Source organism: Platalea leucorodia (genome assembly GCF_965183815.1).
Source record: "Platalea leucorodia genome assembly, chromosome: 4".
Classification (NCBI taxonomy): Eukaryota; Metazoa; Chordata; class Aves; order Pelecaniformes; family Threskiornithidae; genus Platalea; species Platalea leucorodia.
The window spans coordinates 63,395,113-63,415,836 of NC_138826.1; the positions used below are offsets into that span (position 1 = coordinate 63,395,113).

At 42.2% G+C, this 20,724-nt stretch overlaps 1 protein-coding gene across 2 annotated transcripts in view; it reads right to left on the reverse strand.

The window, feature by feature from the left end:
- Window positions 1-20,412, reverse strand: part of PTN (pleiotrophin) — a 73,133-nt gene extending 52,721 nt beyond the window's left edge. For both annotated transcript variants that reach the window (XM_082308568.1, XM_082308567.1), the window contains exon 1: window positions 20,297-20,412. The gene's annotated coding sequence lies outside the window, so the exon portion shown is untranslated. The remainder of the gene's footprint in view (window positions 1-20,296) is intronic.
- Between the last annotated feature and the right edge of the window lie 312 nt (window positions 20,413-20,724).

Consider the following 20,724-nt stretch of genomic DNA (forward strand, 5'->3'; position numbering starts at 1 on the left):
AGCATAGCTCATAAGGTATAAGCCTCTGTTTGTTGTATCTACTGCTGCCCTTCTAATCTCATCAAGATGCCTACTTACCTGCAATTATCTGGCTCCTGTAATACTTACTGTCTGTGTTGTTTAAACAAAAGTTCTCTCTTGGGCTAGAAGGTTTGCCATCTAGGCAACTACTCACAGAAGAAAGTTCAAAATTAACATGCCTTCACCTAAACAACAAAACATGTTGAAAACACTTATGTAGCAATAGGAGGAGCTACCTGCATAAAGCTAGAGAAGAAATATCTCATCAGCTCTAGAAATCCAAAATTACTTTCCCCCTACTCTACAGGAACCGGGTTGGCCCAGTGCTGGCAGTCCTATCCAAAGTTTTCAGCCTAGAGCTTCAGCCTTTTGAAGTTGAATCACCAGATGGTTCCACTACATCATCATCATCATTAAATTAGGCAACATTAATCACAGAGATAAAACAAAAGGTAATGCATCCTAATGGTCACTGGGGAAGCATGACCTTTGCATAAAACAAAGCAGGAGAAAGAGAGAACAGAGGCTGCTCTAAGATCTGGGGAACTGATGTGGGTTATAGCCACTTCCCACATCACAGGCTTACAACTTCTGCTTTTTGCCCCGTCCTCCCCACCCAAGTTGTATTACACATGAAAACCTAATTTAAGGAAATGTACTTTGTGGAACAGTTCCATATTCTCAGAGAGAGAAACAAACAAGTTTTTCCCATTTGCGAAAACCCTATTGGGAATTTGATCTTTCAGAATCTTCTTAAATAAAGCCAGCAATTTATTATAACTATAGCCAGTGCTCAAACTGAACTAGAGTTCAAAGCTGCTAAGCTCCATCATTCTTCTCAATGAGAGAAAAAATCAGCATTTCTCCTGATTCTGGAAACAGAACTAGCTTATCTGCATGACTAGAAAAGCATAAATAAAGGTCCCTCAATCCCATGAGCAAAGGAAGCCAATAAAGCTGACACCCTCCTCCTCTCTAATGCCTCTGTTTCCTCAGTCTTGTGAAATCCAGAAGACCTCCTTATCCCTGCACAGCTTGCACATTCTCCAACTAAAAGTAGGCAAGAAATAGCACACAATGGTGTGGACACTCTTCTTTGAATTGGCAACACCTTAGTTTGATCCAGCTTATTTCACTCTAAAGAGAATTGTCTACGTTAAAAAATTGACACAATCTGCCTATCTCACAAATGCATGTTTTTCTTCATTCAGATTCACTTTTCCAAGAGGCTTTATACAGCCAAGACCTAAAGACAGTAAGAAAATGCTTGGATGGAGACATTTTGTGCTAAAGGGCCGGGGTTTCAGGAATAAGGGCTGTGGTCTGCCTGTCTGCTATCAAGAAAATCACTCTTGATTGGAAAGGAAAGCACACACTTAGCTACCTTTCCACTAAGGCAAGGTAAGCAGGGGGGAAGAAAAAGAAAAAAAAAAAAAAAAAAAACACAAAAACAAAAATAAAAAATCCACACTTAGAAAGGAAGGAGTAAGCAACTCTGTACTTTAATGGTAAATGCCCTCCCAGCATGGCCGTTTTAGTTTCTATAATGCATGTTTCCCTGTTCACTCTGTTTTTCACGTGATGTTTGGCTCTATCCCACTAGGTTTACAGCAATTGAGTTACAAGTTGATATGATGAAGGGCAACACAAGTAGTGTGACTTGCAACATGTTACAGCCTTTGTAGGAAGCAAATTGGCACCTAAATTACAGGCTTTGTGTATGACAGTTAAAAAGAGAACTCCCTTACTTGTTAAAGCAGGACACATTTGCTATCTTTTAAAACACAGACTTCTGCTTCGCTGACCTGCCCACATTTCACCTCTGAGCAGCTGAGAAAAACTCTTCTGTCAAGACAAAATGGATGTCCCTATGCAAAAGCCCCAAGTTAGTTCCTTGTGCCAATCTTCTGGAATCCACAACTCCACATTTGCCATTTAGGCTTCGTAAGATGAGGGATCCACTGCCTCCTATGAAAGCTTCTGTGAAATTATCATCCTCCCTCCCACCATCAACACTGTAAAATAGTAAATTAGTTTGTAATTGAATTTTTCTTATCATGGCTTTCCCCAGTAAGTTATAGAGGCTTTCAGTACTTGTTATTTTTCTTCCCTAAAAGATATTTATATTGTGGTTATCTGTTCTTTTTGAGTCTGTCAGGCAGACTAAGCTCTTTAAGCCACAAAGCAAACTTTCTCCAGCCATTAGTTTGTTGGAGAGTTTTTCCTTTCCTTTTTCTTTTTTGCACCTTTTGAAAATGTTGACACAAAGACAGAATGTCTTATCCTGGTATCTCTCTCATCAGCACCATCGTCCTAGTCTGCCCCTCTCACTTATATGCCTAAGAATTGGTTTGAGACATTTCTTTTTATCCTGGTATCTCTCTCATCAGCACCATCGTCCTAGTCTGCCCCTCTCATTTATATGCCTAAGAATTGGTTTGAGACATTTCTCCACAGTACTACATTCAGAGCTCACGTGCCAATGCCTACTTCCTACGACCCCTAAAATCCTTTTTAGTCACTGCTTTCCAGATATTTCCCACTACATAAGCTTCATTCACACATATGGAACTAGAAAGGACTACAACATGCTGTGCTAAGACACCTGCACCTTTATTTTGCAGCCCTGAAAACACAACAGGGAAAATGCCACCCATCACTGAGACGCAGACATAGACAGGGGAAGGAACAGGTGGAAAGAGGCTCCCTGCCTTTTCCTGGCACCTTTCCCCATTTCCAAAAACGTAGATAGAGGCCCTCAGCAGCCTCAGGCTGTTAATAATGACGCCAATGCTCAGTTAGTAATGAGTTTTGCAGTATTTTCCTTAAAGCCTAAAGTGTAATTCTTCATTAATTTTTAAAACAAAAAATAAAAATGTATTTTCAGTCTTCAGCTTTAAAGGAAATACTTGAAAGTGTGACCAATGGGTTACATTAAAATAATAAAAACCTATGTAGAAGGCCAGAACAATGAATCCCATCATTGTTTTGGATTTTCTTCATCTAGTGATTTTTAGGCCAATATCCTGACAGGAAAGGGGGAGGAGTGGGGCTGTCAGTACTGTATTCAATGAGTATAATTACACTGAATTAGCGCTAAGGGGTTTAGAGAGAGGAAAAAAAATACTATTCCACAGAGTTAATATAAAGTGGGCTTTCATGTACATACAAACCCACAAGGAGCAAGCTACTGCCTGCTGAGACCTATTTGAGAGCCAAGGGATTGATCGGACTCAGCCAGCCCTTGCTTAAGAAAAAAGCTGCAGTTGTGAACTACTGTAAAGCAGTATTCACATGATTGATGGGTTTACCCCCACCACCACGTTTGTTTCAAAGATCCATTTTGTCTTCTGTGGTGATGGTGTGAATTAACCCCTCTCACAACGGCTGGCTTGATTTTGCAAGACCAGCCCAAGGTCTAGGAGCTTGATGAAGGTTTTATCTTATGCAGCTGTGTGACTGGGAAAATGGGAAAGAGACACTATTTAACACCCAGGCTTCTGAGAAGCACTATGACACCAACTTCCTCAAATAGTCTGCAAACTTTCTGCCATCCTCACCTGCCTGGAGAATCATCTTTGAAGGAGATCTGCCTCTGATCTCCCTTGCAGTCTCATACTCCACTCACTTGTCCTTACATCCAAGGAAGCTATAAGGTATATTTATTTCATCTCTTGCCTTTTTAACCCAATTTGCTGTCAGCAACAGATTTTTATTTTTTTTTTTTCCCCAATGAGAGCAAGAGAAAGCCTGAACTCTGTATGCAGTAAAGAATCTGGAGACTCCAGGTAGATTTGTGATGGGATTTCCCCTCAAGCCTCAGGTGCTGTAAATTAAAGAAGCGGTTAGAATAGCCAAGGGAATGAGGGAGACCAACCAGAAATGGGCCCAGATCATGACCAGCTTTTAAAAAGCTCCTGAAGCCTTTTGAATTGACAGTATGACACAGAAAGGCAGATTTCCATGGAAGCCCGATCACACGCCTGCTTAGGAATAGGCCCACAGCATCTCAGGAACAGCTTATTCAGCCAGGAATAAATGTGTTTGTGTCAACTGCAAACTGCAGTTCCTAGTGCCCAGAAAGGTACTACATACATGAATAAGATTTCTTTTTCCCTTATGAGGTAAATACATTGCTTAAAAAGGGGGGGGGGGGGGGGGGGGGGACAGGACACGGACACACAACCCAAACAAACAAACAAACAAACAACAGAGCATTAAATACTATTAGCTACACCAAGCTGGCTGCAGGCAAGTGAAATGTAGCCTTCCCACGCACAGCTCTGCAAATGCCTTTCACACTGTGTCTGCACCACTTTATTTCTCTTGGACTTTCATAAAACCATGTGTCTTATCCTACAGCACCTCCTCTGTATTCACAGTGCTGTTCTAGCCACAAGGGGAAAAAAAAAAAACAAAAAAACAAAAAAACAAAAAGATGCATTGCCACCCCAGTCATCTGTGTCACTGTACTCCCTACCACCACACTGCCAGCACCTCTTAATCGCTACCTGCAGCATCCACTGCCCCCGCAACATGAAAGCCCTTTATCCCAGCCGCTCCACCTGCCATCCCAGACCCGGCCCTGGGAAAGGGGCATAAGAGCACGGCAGCTTAGCTGGTTTTACAATGAACGTTAGGCAACGGGAAGTTCTTGGTGAGTCCTGCCTTGGTTTGTCATAGCACATTGTAAAATTTCTTTGTCCTCAGGTTTAGAGCACCTTGTCCTTCAGTCCCTTCTTGGACACCACCTTCATCTGTCTTGATAGCTCTGGCAGATGTCGCAGGAATCACAAATGCCGAACCCAAATGCTGTGAGAGATCTCCACCTAAAAAACCCAGCCTCTAAAGAGGCAGATGCTGAAGTAGCATCAAATGTGGTCAAACACGTTCCAGCTACTCCACTCAATTCTCACTTGGAGACACAAATTCTCAGGCCAAAATGCGTCATGACTGAAAGCATCCAGTAGCTACATTAGTCCCTGTGCATCAAAGTTATTAGCAACCCATACAAACCACGACTAGAGCTCAGCTGTCCTGGAGTGACTGGGTTAGCAGATGAACACTCAGCATCCTCTGCAGCATACAGAAACTGCTGTCAGACCTTCTCCTGCTATCCTACAACCATGTTTCCAAGTTCTATGTGTGCCTATTTTATTAACCCCAAAGGACAGCATGTTTCATTTTTCTGTGAAAAACTCTCTCAATTGCAGAGAAACCATCCAATTTGTCAGGATCATTTCAACTTTTACTGTGCTTGTGACCTCTGTTGCTGTGATTTGCAAGTTCTACATGCGTGCTTTCTGCTTCACCATGCAAACAGAGAAGGAGGAGAATGGGATCAATGGCAGGCTACGCTGGCACCTCACAAGCTGCCTGCAAACCACACGTACAGAAAAGCACACCATAAGACAACACCGTGAATCCTGTGTGAGCTGGCAGGGGGAACATGAGAGCAGCAGAGTACACTAGCATTATCGATGGGCTAATATGACACTGCTGTGTTAACAGAGCCATCAAATCTTACAGACCCACCATCCAAAGCTGAAGGCTCACTCCAGTCCCAAGAGGCTAGAGGTCTTTGTTTCTACCTGTCGTACAACAAAAACATTTCCATTGAGCTCTCATCAGTATATTAACTATGAGGTTCAGTCCAGCAGCAACAGCAGCTGGATGTGAAACACAGGTGTGCTATTAAGAAAGGTCAAGTTATTTCATTTCCAAAGCCTATGTGCAGTGGAGTACCATCAAAAACAGACACATTTGTCTTCTTCTTCCACCTAAACAATGGTTTACTTTAAACAAAAGCTACTTGTCACCCCTTCATTTGCCACACACAGAGGCATCGTACGCAGGTGATCTAAAAGCGGTATCGTTAGAAGCAGGAGGGTAACTGCAGCCTTGGTTGGCTTCTGTTACTGCTGATGCTGCGTGTGTCATGGCAAAAGCTGTAACACATTTAGTGACTCGCATCATGACAAGCCCTTGTGCCCACTCACAGCACCCTACATAAAAGCCACTTGAGCACATCAAGAATAGGAATGAGCTCTTTCTTAAGTCCAGCCCAATCCAGTTAACAAGCTTATGTGGAAATGCTGAGAGACAGGGCTTACAAGTGGCAATGTACCTACCTTGCGTGCACTAGTTTGCTAAAAATTAAGGCAGAACAATTGCATGCACCACCTAGCTGAGGTTCATAACTGCCTCTTTCTTCTCTATATATTCCTTTACAGATGCTTTTCTCTAAAGATATGAATTTAAGAAAGGGCTCAAGCGACCTCTATGATTAGTAATCATGACTATAAATCTTGTTCCACTAGCACAAAAAAAAAAAAAAAACTGTTAAATACAGAAGCCCATTTCTGTCTTCCTGATCAATTAGCCTTCCCCTCCTGCTCTTGGCATATGTTTGTGTAAAATGGTTTGCTTCTGATAAAGAGATGCCAGCTTGCATCAAAAAAAAAAAAAAAAAAGATGCACAGAGGTTTTGAGATTGTTGCGACATCAGTTGATGATAACACACTACTGTCCCGTCTCTCTCACTCCATCTGTGCACAGAGATGCAACCTAGGGAAGGGGCTGCTCCCGACCTGCTGAGGAGCAAGCACATAAGTGGGTCCTCAAACCCTGTCCTTCCCACCAACACTGAGCATGTAGGATAGCTCTGAAATAAAGGATGAAACAAAAGATTCCTCCCGTTCAAAAAAACAAAGATTTGCTTTGGGATTCATTACTTAAAAGGTAATTATCTTAAAGTACCTGTAACCACAACTTGCTAAGTCTTGATTTTCCATAACAGAAATTGAGGGAGGAGGCATCAATTTTGCCCAGAATATGAATAATTCTAGGAGTTAAATGAAAAACATTTTAGAAGCGTAAGTGTTACTACGAGAAGTTTAATATTAAAAACATTCTCTGTAGGATGCTAGGAGAGTAAATCAGCATCAGATTAACTGAACACAGCCAGACTTAAGGGAAAATGGGTAGTTTTCACAGGATATTCCAACTCTGAAAACATGCTTGTTTTCAAATAGTTGTCCATTTACCACAGCTGGAAAGCATCAGGGCATCAAATCAGATGTATGTGAGTGCAATCAGCTTGCATTTCTGGTATCACAAACAGCTTCCTGGAGCACAGTTTGCTCAAGTGTTAATCAAAAAAAAGGCAGTAACACAAGAAGTGTTAATGACAAATTATACAGCCAATCTAAATCACAATGAATCTATATATTTATATATGTATTTAGTTGCTTCGGTGGACTTTAGGTCAGGCCTTTAGCTAAAATGCTTAGAGGGGATTCTTCTAAAAGGAGAAGACATACAATCTTGAGCTATACTTGCACACACACCAGGTAAGAAAGAGGAAGAAGTCAGAAGTACAAATCTGACTTTTCAGGCTCCCTTCAGTGAGCGTTTCCTCACAGGGAGGTACTTTAGGAGAGTGTTTCCAACTACAAATTCTGAGCTACTGTCTCGAGGATGGTAGAATACAAGCCTCCAATTCAGACCAGAGATGACAGACTTAAAATACTTGGTGATCAAATTATGACAACATTACCATTTTCCTAGAAATGTGAAAAAGGAGATAATTTTTATAAGTGTTTTCTTCTCAGCATAACCAATTGATATGGTGGCAGCTGGTGTGAAGCTTGCAGAAGGAAAGGCTACAATAAGTTAGTCCCAAACAATGGAAAAGAATTTATTCAGGAATTAGACAGGGCTACATTTCCAGACTCATTTCCAAAGGGAAAATTGCCACAGTTCAGATGCATTTCTATAGGATGTAAATACAGAATTATCTCTCAATCCTTTGAAATCTTCTCCCCAAAGTTATTACATGATTATGGTGGATGCTATGACTGGGAGGTCGTCACCAGTCCTAAGAGAAGTAGGCTTCAAGAAGCACAGTATTTGGGAGTCACTTCGTTCCGTTCCCTGCGAGCCTTCCTTTAATAAGGCATGCAAGGAATGAGCACAGATATTCTGAAAGGATGCCAAAGTGTAATCACTGATCATACTCCTGGCCACTCAGAGAAAAGAAGGAAGAAAAAAAAAAAATAAAACAAACAAAAAAACTTCTCAAATGTATTTTAAGAACTTATTAACTCACAGAATATCCTTAAGAGAAAGAAAATGGAAATCCAGCCCGAGTGAAACTAATAGGAAAGAACAACTTTGGCAGGTGAGATGCAAAATGGAGATTAAGAGGTCCAAGAGCAAGGTTGAGGAACAAGGAGGCAAATACATAGTGACAAGTAATAAGGCACTCCTTAAGCACACGGGAAAATGGAACTCCATAAGAGCTGCTGGGTCCTGTAGACTATACGGCAGACTACCCTGATGCAAAGAAGTCAATGAGGGCAGAAAAAGATATTGCATAGAAGTTAAATGGCTCCTCTGCTTCAGTTTTCACTTCAAAGCAGGGGAGAGAGATGCATGCCTGAGGGCGATACAAGTAAAGAACTTGAGGTAGAACTGCCAGACAGAGTTACGAGAAATAAAATAAAGTAAATTAAAAAAAAAAGAAACAACTTGAGAAATTCAATTGCACTAAACTGCATTTCCAGAGCTGAGAAAAATGAGTTAAAGGCAAGTGTAAACCAGCTAGCCTGAAACAGAAGCCTCACAAACTAGCAAAGTCTATAAAAAGCACATTTTTCACAATGATAAATCACGCCTCGCTAATCTACAAGAAGCCTTTAAAAACTTAACCTGGCTATTTTGCACTAGATGTAAATTGCCTGGATTTTCAAAGACTTTGAAACAAACTATTAGGAGAGCCTGGTAATCTTGGGATAAGAGGTAAGGTCCTATCACTCTTTAAATATTAGTCAAGTGACTGAGAATCCCAGGGTAAGAACAATAACCAGTTCTTCCTACAGAAGGGGGTTGTAGCACACCAAGGATCAGCCTAGGATTAGTATTGTCAAGTGCATTTATGAAGTATCTGAAAGAAAGAATGAAAAACAAGGCAACAAAATGTGCTGCTTATATAAAACGGTATTAGTCAACAATATGGAGGTCCTTGTCCTCACAACTACCCAGGCAACCAAACAACAAAAATATCAGATAAAATCCACCACAAACACATTGAAGTCTAATGGAACAAGAATATATGTGCTTACATACTACTGTATACCAGTGATTACTGAATTAACTTCTAGACACCAAAAAAGTCCTGGAGACAAAAGATGTCATATCCCTGTGCTTAGCAGAAGAGTCTTTTCAGACTAGACAAAGATTTATAATAGAGCTTCTAAAATTTTAAACTATAATATGAAAGAAGTTTGACTGTGGAAACTACAATGCAAGTATAGAATGCCAGATTAAATTTCAGCTAGATGTGCTCACTAAAATAAGGGCATGAATTGTGAGCATGCTTAGAAATAAACAAGCTGAAAACATTTTGCTGATGTAGAACTAGGCGTGAGGCTGTAAAAGGCCACTGAAAACGAGATACAAGAGCGAACGTGTAATATTTATGAAGACTGTGCTACTACACTATTTAAATAGAAGAGAGGTTAAAGCAAAGGGAAGTTTGGGTTATGAAAATAAGGACATTAGAGAGACAGGAATTCAGAATTAAGATTAAGGAAACGTCAGCTATTCAGAGTTATGGAAATACATCTTCAAAAGCAAAATAGTTTGGGTGTGGTTTATATGTGCAGGGAAAAATCCATTTCAGATCTATGCACATTTAAAGCTAAGGAAGATGAAGGCTACTTGCAAAGAGTTTTAAGCAGTCCACATAACCCTGGTTTTACAGAACTCAACCCATGCTCTTCCATCGACTTTCATATCTTGTACAACTGGACTGCTATTCACAGGGCGAGATCCATGTCTTAGAAAAATCCAGACCTATTTCACAGGCTGATACAGCTTTTGATATAGAAACAGTAGCAGCCTTCAACGGTTTACCTTTGCATGGCAGCAAAACTGGGACCGGACAGGAATCTGCGCAAGGAAACTAGAGAGGTAGGAGAGGATGCACAATGCGAGCAGCTCACCTGGGATCAGCTGCCGCAGCTTGGAAGTTCTGCTACTCCAAAAAGTTTTTAGGCCTAGAATACTTTTTTAAACCTGAAGGAATAGAAGACGGATATAAATGAGATAAAAAAAAATCCCTTTCATTTCACACAAATCACACACTGCACCAGGCAGTGAAAACTACACTTATTCTAGGCTAAGGGTCTACTTAACACCAAACAAAGGCTAAAATGTTTTTTGCAACAGAAGCCATGATTATATAGGGAGAAACGAAAAAAAAAAAAAAAAAATCCCAAACAGCATGACCTGTGGAGCAACTGAAATGAACATGCACAAGTCTTTGGGAAAAAACAGAATCAAAATTCCATTTTTATTCAATTCTATAATTATAGTAGTAATAATTTTAAATAACAAATACAAATTATTAAAATTGTTTACCATTATTTTGTAAAGAAATTATTTTATAATACAAATATTTTCATAATAATTTACGAGTATTACAAATGTTTACAATTATTACAGTTATATTCTATTTTTCAAAGGTATACTTTGAAAAAAAAGTAAACTGATCAGGAAAGGATAAGTTTGGGAAAATCCTCCTCATCCCCCATTGCTGTATATTTTACCACTCTTTTTGTGAGACATCATGATCATAAAAATGCCATAATGAACAGCATCAGCCGGACATCACAGGGCATCAGTGAAAAGCTTACTGCAGCCAATGTATCTATTCTCATATGTAGGCTCAAGTTCTCATTTCCATTCCCTCAGTACCCACTAAGTGCTGCACGTGTTCAGATACGCACAAGAATTTCACTGACCTGGAAAAGAAATCTTGGATTCAGTAACTCACAAATTTCCATTTCAATAAGCTTTATGTGAAATATTTCAATCTCAATTTTTCTTGACTTAGATAATTTACACTTCTCCTGCTTCGGGTTTTTTGTTTATTTCAGAATTTCCTATTTAAATAAGACAAGAAATTCCCACCCACAATTACTTGAGAAATCTCAGTTGGTAAAATCCCAACTAGAATTAAAGCCTTATTGTACATGTTGAAAGTGTCAATACAGAAAGATGTGAACTTGTCATTTATAGTACATGTTGTGCAATTGGAAAGTCTGAAGTTAGATAACACATTTTTGCCACACATTCCTACAGTTTGGAAAGTTTCTCCAAACAGAGACTTGCTTTTGACATGTGTGTAAAGCACAACGTTGGGGAAAAGTGTCTACACATCTCTTTTTTTTCTTTATAGAACCGCACAGTCTCCATATCCACTCAACCTGTAGTTGTGGTTAGCACAAGAAAGGGGGGTTCTCATTTAAAGGACTACTTCCTTGTAGATATAGTCATAAATAATTTAAACCAGACTATAGTACATAGCAAATAAATGAACAAAGTACATGCTGTAGTGTACCACCTTTGTTTTTTAGTCCTTTCGTTGTACGGCAATATCCAATCTCCCGCCATTCTCAACAGCTCTCACCCTTTGTAAAAATTAGCACAGAGGTGCTGTATTTGGGCACAGAGAAGCAGCCAAAGAAAGGACAGGGCAATGTAGCACATTATGCTACCCAATAAGAAGAGGTGTTTGTAAATATTATCTCAGTTGCAAAATACTACAAGGATCTATAAATGTTTTTGAAAGCAGCCTCAAAATAACTTTTCTAGATCAAAATTATGAGTAAGAGCAGGGAGTTCACCAGCTTTTCTTCCCATTCCCATCCCTTTTTGAACTTCAGATTTTCTTCATCATGAAAATATGACCAGTTTTGCAGGTAGGTAGAGACAGGGAGAGAAAATGTTCCCCACTTTCCTACATTTCTGATTCCAGACAGCTTAACAAAACTATTTCAGATGTTAAGCCAGAAGTTTTCTCCCTTCAGAGGTAAAACCAAGGGCTGATCCCAGCAGGAAGACAGCAGCCTCCACCTTTCATTAGGATAAAGTCAGAACCTTCGCAGCAGACAGTCGTACAGGGACAGCTTTTGGCAAGGGATTATGCCCAGCCCACACCGTGCCTTGGACAGGTACAGTTATTAACATGGACCGACAGAAAAAGTTTACATCAGAAAGTGGAGGAGACAATAGTTTGACTTTCACACACACACACACACAAAAAAAAAAAGAACCAAAACAAACCCACAAAAAGAACCAAAACAAACCCACAAAACACAAGAGCAGCTCATGCTTAAACAGATGTCCAGAAAAACATCAAGTGAAGCTGCCAAAGGCCCCATAGTAAATGTATTGCTATAAAACTTTTCACAAGAGATTTCATCCCCACCCACTCCTAAAGGGCACACACCTGAACACATACTGCATCATCAGAGATTTTTATTTCCGCTAACTGTGTTAAACTTATAAATCAAGGCACTGATCAAGCAAAGGTTTCACATGCACTTTTACAGTTACATTGTCTAATTAAATCCCACTGTTCTCAGTGAGGTAACTCATAGCCCATAAAGCTGTTCCAATGCAGGAGACGTGCAAAGACTATAGCTCAAATTACAAATAACTGAAGAGAAGAGGCTGACACCTCTTAAAACACATACACCTATAATCCCAATGGCCACTCAATATTAACGAGTCCAAAACACAAACTAAACTCCATGTCCCATTTAAAGACAGGTTCCTGAGCTAACAAACACAAAGGGAGCGGAGCTTGCCTTTTCTTCTTTATCACCCCGTAAACACAGTTCCCACGCTATTTTGCGAGCACGGGGAAATTCCTGAAAACTAGATTCAATGTAGTTATCCCTGTTGAGGCAGCCCATAATCCCTGCAGCTCTTTATAAATCCTCTGCTGGTGGATGATCTATTTATGATCAGTAATAGAAGGAAAATGAGGGCAGCCTTTAGGCTCATGTGAACTCTGTAGGTCTTTGGTCAAACTGGCCCGAGGATCACCATACCATAACTGGCTCCCCCATGGCTTTCTGGTTTTTTTTTGTCCCCCTGCTGCATAAGTAAGCCTAGAAGAGGAGGAGGCCTGCAGCACAGAGCAAGTATGCTAATGCCATATCATACTAACTGCCATGCCAACGGCAATCACACACACACACGCTTCTGCCAAATATTAAGCAAACATCAACTACAGAGATTAGCAAAAGCATCTGACAATGTGCAAATCAGACAGGAAACATGGGCTAAAGGGACAGCTTAGGAAAGTGAGGATTTAATAAGTGAAATGACATGAAGTTCCTGAATCAAAGCTTGCAGTGTTTTCAGAAGATTGCTGAAAATCCTATCTGTTGGCCTTAGAGGGAAAGCCAGTAGATTTTTTCCATTCTTCGGTCCCTACTGCATATCAGCTGCACCCAGGCAGGCTTCTAATAAAAGCAAATGACTCTTGCGCAAACAAAAACATCTTTGTGACCTCTGGGAAGGCAGCAATCCAAGCAAACAACCAGGCAGTCAGGTGGCAGAAGCTATCAGGAAGCAATCAGAGCATCTCAGGGGCCTTTCGCCAGCACCAGAAGGAAAGCTAAGCCACCACCATAGAAGACTGGGTTTCCAGGAGAAACCACCCTAGGCAGAACACAAAGTTCAAACTATTTCTGTTCAATATGGTGGGGAGGCTACTTTTGAACACATAATTTTTATTGTTCAAACTAAAGGAACAAAATGTTTTCATACCAGAATTAAGGCAGAGTGTCAGAATAATCTCTTGATTTACCTTTAATTTACTAAAAGGTGCTTCACTCCAAAGGCACTTTGAATGAAAGTAGTAAGATTCTGCTGCAAGAAGAGTCACAACCATTTACTGGCATTACAACTCATTTGTGTCTTATTTTGAAGAATTTGTCACCAAAACAAAGGGGTGGGCACCTTTTCTAAATCTTATGAATTCTATAGTCCTTATTCTGATGAAGCTCTTGCTGAAGCATCAACTTTGGCTGAATAATGGTTGGAGGGTGTGTGTTTGGTTTACTATTAATCTCTGCTTGACAGGAAAAATATGATTCTTAGTGAGCTGAAAAAGATCTCAGTATGGAAATGGAAGAAGTCCAATTGTCCAAAAGCAAACTGTGACCTTGTAGTGCCATAACACTGCAGAGACAGCACCATATTAGAGGTGCCATCTTTCTACCAAGGCTATTTCTAAGGCACTTTCAAAGACAGTAGACCTTTCTTAAGGGATCCATCCATTACGTCTAACAAAGTGCCTAGAAGAGCATCACAGAAATGTTAAAATGGGCATTTTGAGCCAATGTCACTCTTCCCACTGTTGTTTGCATGCTGTAAACCTGTAAAAAAAAAAAAAAAAGATGAAACACCTGTAAAATAGTTATTTTTAAAAACAAAGTTTTTGATATGAGAACTACTTACACACAGTATTAAGCACATTTTGGATGCTCCTGTCACGGAGGCAAAGATGCTCCAGACTGTGAGCCTTCTGTTGCTGGCTACAGATGGGCGCATACATTTGCACTACACTACCAGGGTTCTTCTGCACTTTGAGATACATGATGTGTGAGAAGTACAGCTAAAGAAATAAATACATTAATAAATCTGTTGTACTAGTGATCCAGTTGAAACAAGGAAGCCTTAAATGCAATAGTCAAATCATCTTTAGTTGGTTATGAAACTAATGCCATTGTTCACATGGCTCTGAGAACCAAAACAGGTTTTGTGCCTGATATCCAATGGAACTGAATTTGAGAAGCCAGTTCAGCCATTTTTGTTGCTTGCAATCAGACAGGGACACTCTGACTTCCACAGATATATCTATATATTTATTGCTTGTGTCAATACACAGGGAATTCCTCCTTTCTTATATACCTAGAGAGCACAATTATCTGGTTTTTACCTTTCTAACCCTTAGGGACAACCTAAGGCAACAGGCAGATACAAGTAGCAAAGTCAGACGGTGAAGACAACAGCAGAGTGGTCTATCTTCCTTAACAATCTCAGAAGGTCAAGACCAACTTTGCACTCAAGACTGAGAAACAGGCTACCTCCACCTCATCGCTGGCATCACTAGTGTTGTGCCTGTCTGCAGTGCCAGCTGGACCAGCCCCACTAAGACAACACAGCATCAGCCCAGGTGTGTAGAAAGAGGCTTGCTGAAGGAAAGAAGAGCCCACCCAGCCTCCCCTTCCCTCCCAGTTGTTCTGTCTGGTTTTACTCCTAGGAGAACTTGTACAGATAGTGAGTTGCTCCAAAAACATTATTTAAAGAAGGCAAAAATTTATTTCATTTACGCTGCTAGCTAGCTGTGGACCAGTGTCAAAACAAGCATTTGGACTGAGGTATTAGAGAATTTCTCCTCTTTCTCTTCCCTCCCTTGATGATGGTATCATCTACAACTAAACAGGGGATGTTTACAACATCCAAGCTACACTGGAACTCTGTAGAAACTAATGAGGACAGAAAATTTTTATAACACTCTCATGAAACATTTAATGAGCTCTGAAATAGTGGTGGCAGGCCTCAGAGGAGAAAGGTTCAGTTTAAAATTGAACTTTGCAGTTTACTAAATGGCAGTGGGCTGGAGCCCCAAGCACTATTTATTTTCAGAGACTATTTTTATCAGAAAATCCCCAACTCATGTAATGCTCTTCTGCTCTAAAAGTCTTTAGCCCTCTGTTGCAGCTGCCATGCAATCAATGGCACTTGCCAAGCAACATGCTCCTAGGGCCCAAATTAACATATTAATATATTTTTCTTAATGTAACGAAACTGGATTTTGCCTCAGACATAGTCAGCTGTACTCCTCAGGTCCAGAGGTTATCCACATTGAAACCACAATCTGCTATTCTGGGAAGGCAAGGAAGGGCAGAGGCTTTTTGGAGTGGAGGGATGGAGGGGGTGGAAATCACCTGGCTGCATCAGTAATGTATCTAGTTCTTTATTTTATTCACATTCCCCCTTCTCATCTCCCATGAAACTGCCTACAGCTGTGTTCTCTCAACCTTCGGTCTGAAAGACATTAAAAAGCAGTCTGCAAGATGACTAGTTTTTAAAAACTCACTCCCACATATGTAAGCAAGTAAGGAAATGAGAAAAGTTTTAAAAAAAAAAAAAATATCATGATGCCACTGCAGGAGGTAGAGACAGATATTTTAAATAGTTCAGTGATTCTATTCCTTGGCCGATATGTCTCACCTTATTTTATTCCAAGTGAGTGTCTAGTTTGGTAAAGTCCCACTGGCCCTTTCTACCATGTTAAGGTAAGCCATTGCTAAAAACGTAAACTGAACTACTTGATTACCACTACGTCAAACACCACCTGCAACAGAGCCTTTTAAGTCTTAAAGGTCCTCGCTTTTTCACTAGTGAAAAGACTGTAGGAGCCTGAAGAGAGTCTGAAAAGTATTAATGAACTTGGCATCACAAAATCAGTTCTTCTGGCAACTCAGAGCAAACAAAATTTTAAGCGGCAAATTCCATACTGACTGCCAACTCTTATTTCATGGGCTGGATCAAGCTCATGTTAAAGGCAGTGAGATTAAAGAGTTTCTCCAGCTGATGACCACCTCTGCTTGAGACAAGATCAACGGTTTACAAAACATATTTTAATAATAATAATAATAATAAAAAAATCTACTTGTCTTTATCAGTGTCTATTACTGTTGGCACAAATAACAGATATTAGTCCCTTGGACGTTAATGACACACAGAAGATACGCCTTTTCTCATCTTGTTTAGTTGCTGCTGTGTCAATCCAGAGACACTGCCATACCGTTTGCCACACAACTACAGTGCTCTGTGAGTTATTGTAGTAAAACACAAACATCCACATTACAGAAGACATTGCTTGCTCCTTTAATTTCATTTTTCCACAGTGCTTCTGCTGAAGAAATTGATGTGAGACAACTGACTCAAATTTCCCCCAACTCTCCTCAAATGCACATTGAACACTTGACAATGCCCACTTTTCTGTTTTCCTCTCCGCAGCTCCATCGGAGAGGACCCTCTATGCATTCAGAGCAGCACAATGGAGAATGATTTCCAAAGCATTAACTTGGAGCCATTGAGACTTGGATGTTTTCAAAATGACTCTATTGTGCTCAAAGGATTCTAGACTACCCCAGCTACTCTAGAAGAGAGTCTTTTTCCCTTTCTCAAAACGTCCATCCCTTGAGCCATCCCTGGAGTGCTTTGTTGGGGCTGATTCCTCAGTGCAGCGAGTTCCATCAGTCAAAGCTCGACAGATACAAATAATATCAGGATATGGATATAAATTAGTGCGACAGACCCTAAATAGTTTTGACAGGTTTAGTAAGTATATATAGCGACACAGAACGCTATTCCTGCTGTCAGACATCAATATGTAGACAGAAGATTGGAGGCACCATGGAAACTCAGCGACATAAGAGTGGTATTGATTGGATAGAAAATGAGGCTGCAATTTAAGCTTAAGGCTGCCAGAGATGCCAAGAATGGAGAATGACCTCCAGCAGCGAATTTCCAGCATAAGCTCCCTGTGAACAAGCCAGTCCAAGAAGGATAAATCAGGGACAAGCTCACCAGGGATATGGGTCGACCGAATGCAGGCTACCCTAAGCAGATGAGAATCACTCTGTGTGCGCGCGTTACAGTGACCTAGTTCGTTCAAAGACAGCATTTTGAATGGTTTATTATAGAGGCTTGAAACAAAGAGATCTCCTCAATTAAAGTCCTGAAATGAATCCTCTAAACGAAAATGCTTTTGATACACTGATCAGCAAGAGGTTGTAAATATCGAAGCAAAGCATATATTGTCAAAGACCAGTTCCCACAGAAAACACCACAGTTGGGAGCGTAGGTAATGAAGGGGCCTGAACAGAGCAGGAGGTTTTGCAAGCAATGCCAGCTCCATCCCTAATGCCCTAGTGTTACACTAAAGCACTTGTTACACTCTAACACTTGATAAATCCTATCGTTGTTGCCACAAAAACACACTAAAATAAAACAGAGTACGAGTTAAATGAGTGCATTTTCAGAGCTCCTGATAAGGATTATTTTTAATTGTTATCTGAGGATTCAGGAACAACCATTCCCAGAATCATTGAGAAGAAATATAGTACATGTCAGGGAAGTACCTTGCTGGAGCCGTGACTGCTGGAGTAATAACATTCACATTAGCGACAGAAAGATGAATCTACACAAAACATCCATCAGTACAGCTGTGTCAGGAATAAGATAAGCCTCCAAAGTGCCCTCAGTGTCAGTATGGGCGTGGAGGAATACAAGCATATGGTGCTGGGATAGCAGCACTATGTTTTGTAATACTATATAGCAAGACTAACCTTCTGCTGGCAAGGATGTATCAGCCACAGACTGCGTCTCAAATAACTTGTGATAAACATCTGGATAATTGCAAAAAGTCTGTTTTTCTTAGGCCACTTCTACACTATAAACAAAGACTTACCATTTGTAGAAGATTTGTTGCTGGCTTCTCTTTTTTCCACCCAAGAGCTTGCTCTGGATCACACTAAAGTCAGTAAGTTTCTATCCTTCAATTTCATCCAAAGCTTTGTAAGTAGTAAGTCACCAAAGAGTTTAGCTTAGCCCAGAGACAGGAGTATATTAAACCCCCGCTCTCCTTCTCTTTAGGAAGAGTCACTAAATTATGCAGCAGGTTTTTTTGCTCCTGCGTTTTTTTTGTGCGTCCTCTCCAATGAAGTACCCTCCCCATACACTTCCAAATTTTCATTACTACAGAAAATCAACAAATTTTGTCACAAATATGCAGGTTTCTTTCCCCATTCAGACCATTTCTCTTGATCAAAAGTTCAGACTTTTTTTTTTCCTTTTTTTTTAATTCTTATTTCTTTGCAGGGAGGAAACAGAAACACATAGGGAAAAAACACATAGAATTTGCTTTGTAAATCAGCTCAAGCACACTGTCTAGAAAAGGTAAAAGGTAAGTATTTCTTTATAACAACTTTTCCTATATCCTTCCCTTCTCTCTCTTTCTCTCCATCCCTTCCCTCCTTCTCCCTAATACAAGCAGTTACACACTATTTCTTGTCCAAAAAGTTGAACTTTGCTGAAAGCTCAAAAAAATCAAGACCCAAAGGGAAAACAAGGAAAGGGCAGCAAGTTCAAGAGTTAATGAGCCACAGGTAAAGCATTCTTCCACTGTAATACAAGTCATTTAGGGCAAACAGGATCTACTTAAAACACCTACCACTATCCATAGCTGCATGGTTATCTCACAGGGAAGGATTTAATGCACGTTACAAACCTTTCCACAACGCTCCCAAGAACCAACCAGTCTCTGGGGTTCACATCCAGCTTCAGCATGTACCACTAATCTAATCCACGGCAGACATTCACTGCCAAGGCAAACCACTTGCAGCGTGGAAGAGAGGTGTGCGACATCCCGCCGCAACATGTAAGAGGAGCGGATGAGCTCTGAAGAATTAAGACTACTCTTTCCCTATAAAAAGCTCTACTTTTAAAAAGGAGAGGACGAAGGGAGTTAGAAACATCAATGTTGGAGACCGTAACACATTTGCAGAATAGTCTGTATGCTCAACAGGAGGAAAACTGTGTTTTCACTGTTGTTAACTCAGATCTTCTCCCAACCGACCCCTCCAGAGGAAATGAAAGACACAAACTAACGACGGCAGTTTTAAATAAATCTACCAGCACTTGCTAGATTCAGTTGTTCCACCAGAAGTAAACTATGGATGAGAAGGCAAAGTCCCAAGAAAAATATCAGTTAAAGCACTCGGTCTAAGGGTACAACTCAACCTCATTATCCCGACTCTCAGCCGGGACATTCCTGGCACAGGGCAACTGGGACCTGCAGGGGGTTTGCCGCTCCGGGGTCACTCCGCTGCCCTTTTGTCCTCTCGAAACGGACCAGCCCGAGGCCTCCCGCCTCCCTTCCCCGCTGGGCCACGTCCCCCGCCGCCACCTCGCTCCTTCGCACCCCGCCTCGGCTTCCCAGCGCTCCCCCGCACCGGCCCAGCGCCGGCACCCCGCGCGGGGCGGCCGTCAGGCGGCCGGGCGCGGCAGCGCTCCCGCCACCCCGTCCCTGCTCCCGGGCACCCCCGGCCCTCGCCCCCCGCCTGCCCCTCGGGCAGGTGCCTCCGGGGCCGCAGGTGCCCCCCACCACCCCGCCGGATCCGGGCTCCCGCCCAACCCCACGGCCCCTCTCCCCGGGCGGCGAGATGAGGCGAGGCGGGGCTGGGGCTGCAGAGCCCCGCCGGGGCAAGTCCCCTGGGGCAGGGGCAGGACGGGGGGAAGCGCTTCCTACCCTCCCCCGGGAGGGGGGGGGGGGCGAGCGCGGGGGGCACCATCCCTCGGGCGGACCCCAGGAGCCCCCGCCGCCCCTCGGACTTACTTCGGGCGGCGACAGGCTCTTCTCCCGCAGCTGAGAGGGGCGAGCCGCGGGCGTCCCCGGTGAGCAGCGGCTGCTGCTGCCGCCGCAGCGCGTCCCTTCGCTTCCCCACGGACGGGCTCGCTCGCCGCCGCCTCACTCCCCGCGCCCCGTCTCTCTCTCCCGCCGGAGATTCCTCGCCGAGATTTTTATACTGGAGGCAGGGAACCTGATCCGCGCGTTGACTCGGCAGAGCCCGGGCTGCAGCGAGGCGGCGAGAGGAGGGAGGCAGGCGGCAGGCGGGCGGCGGGGCAGAGCGAGCGGCCGCGCTGCCCCCTCATGTGATGCGGTGGGGCCGCGCCCGGCGGGCGGGTCACCCGCGGGGCAGCCTCGCCCCCGCCGCCGGGGGGAGGGACGGGGCGGGACGGGGGCGCTCCGCCGGCGGAGGGGGC